This window comes from Triticum dicoccoides, chromosome 4B (assembly GCF_002162155.2).
Source record: "Triticum dicoccoides isolate Atlit2015 ecotype Zavitan chromosome 4B, WEW_v2.0, whole genome shotgun sequence".
Taxonomy (NCBI): Eukaryota; Viridiplantae; Streptophyta; class Magnoliopsida; order Poales; family Poaceae; genus Triticum; species Triticum dicoccoides.
In genome coordinates this window covers 292831893-292833812 of record NC_041387.1, presented here as the reverse complement: position 1 = coordinate 292833812, position 1920 = coordinate 292831893, and positions in this window count along the sequence as shown.

The following is a 1920-nucleotide window of genomic DNA, read 5'->3' as shown; positions in this document are numbered from 1 at the left end:
GACTTACGTCATTTGGGTCAGTCGACCATTTCAGGCGGTTGGATGAAGATCCTACGTCTCCTAACCCTTCTTCTTCCTCGTCTCTGATTCTTCCCCTGTAGAACACCACACGGGCTGCCGATCGAACCACTGGCCCCGACCCCCTGTCCTCCCCTGAACCTCCCCCACCACTTGTATTCCTCCGCCACCCCCACCCCTGCCCCCACCCGTGTCGAGTTTTCTTCGTTCGGCGAGGCCCCACCACTACCCCCCACAACCACCATCCCCACTCGAGCCCCTTCCTTTGCTCCGGTGAACTTTGGCGAGCTCTCAAAAATTGACTGACCCAAATTTGAAATTTAATCTACTATCATTTAACTAGTGTGGAATATAAAAGGGGAAAACCATAAGCATTGTGAGTATAGTGTTGAGCGTGCCATGGTGGATCTGAAGGTGCAAACTGGACAAAGGCAACTTCACAAGCAATGTTTGCTTTCAACTAATAAGTAAGATCCTAAGTGATGGACAAGAAATCACAGTAAAGCAATGGCGATCTGTTTTCTTGCTGTGATAAATAAGTTGGGCAGATACGAAAGAGTATTGCCTCGGGTGCGGCGCCGTGTATGCATCTGTTGAGAATTTGACGGTGCTGTGGTAGTGATGGCTATCGGCGGCATGGAAGCAGATCTAGGAGGGTAGATAGTGGTGGCGGGGGAAATATCCCGGCACGACGGACGAGACGGTCGTAGGAGCAGTGCCAACATGGTGGACGACGACGGGGATGAAGCGAGAGGATGGGATGCAAGGATCCTGGTCCGAAGTCGTGGAGGAGAGAGGTCGATCTCTTGTAATGGACGACAGCATCGGGGTACCAGCTCCGGCATGGTGGAGGAGGACGACCGTGGATGGGTTGGCGGACGGAGGAGGCTGGGATGGAGAGGGTGTTTTGGCGCCCATGGAGTACGAATGGGGAAATGGAGGGAGAGAGGAAGGGGAAACCATGCCTCCAGGGTGCGCTTGCACTACTAGGGAAAAGCCTAGCAGCAGCGCGGGTTTTGGGCCTATTAGTAGCACGGGGGCCGCCGCTACTAATCAGGCACTACAGCTAACTTATAGCAGTAGCGCGGGTGCCACCCGTGCTACTACTACGTCCTTCAGTAGTAGCGTGGGTAAAAACTCGCGCTACTACTACCAGCGCGGTTTTTTTTGAATTTTTTCGAAAAAATATTTCGATTTTTCCCTAATTTTCAAATTTCTGAATTATTTTAACCTCAAATCTCTAATCCCCCTTCATCATTCCAAATCATCTAACTTCCTGGACGGTCACCCATCCTCTCACTACTCCAGCCTGAACACGCTTAACTTCCGGGTTCTATTCTCCCTCGTTTCCAAGTCTGCACTTGTTGTTTTCCTGACAATAGTAAGATGTCAATCCTATTAACCTCAGGAATTTAGCTTGAGCATGAAGTCACACATTTCACTATTTGAGTTTGAAACTATTGTTCTAAAAAATTAGTAACACTAATATTTCTTGAATAATTAGTTTGACCACAGTTTGAGCATAGTTTGACCAGATTTGACCAAAATTCAAAAAAACTAAAATAATTATTTAGTAACACTAATATTCTAGAATAATTAGTTTGACCATTCTTTGACCACAGTTTGACCACACAGTTTGAAATTTTTTCGATTTTTTCCACTCTAGATCTTAAAAGCCCCGTAACTTTTTTTCTGTTAGGTTTTTGAGGATTTTGAAAATTCGGATGTAACTTTTCGAGTAGATGATTTTTCATATAAAAAACTTTTTCATCCGAGTTAGTATGCAAAAGTTATGCCCATTTTTACAAATTCTCGAGAGATTTTGCAAATAAAGTCGAAATTCATATTTGCAAATTTTCCCAACAACTAGACCACATATCACATGGGAAACTTATTTTCTTT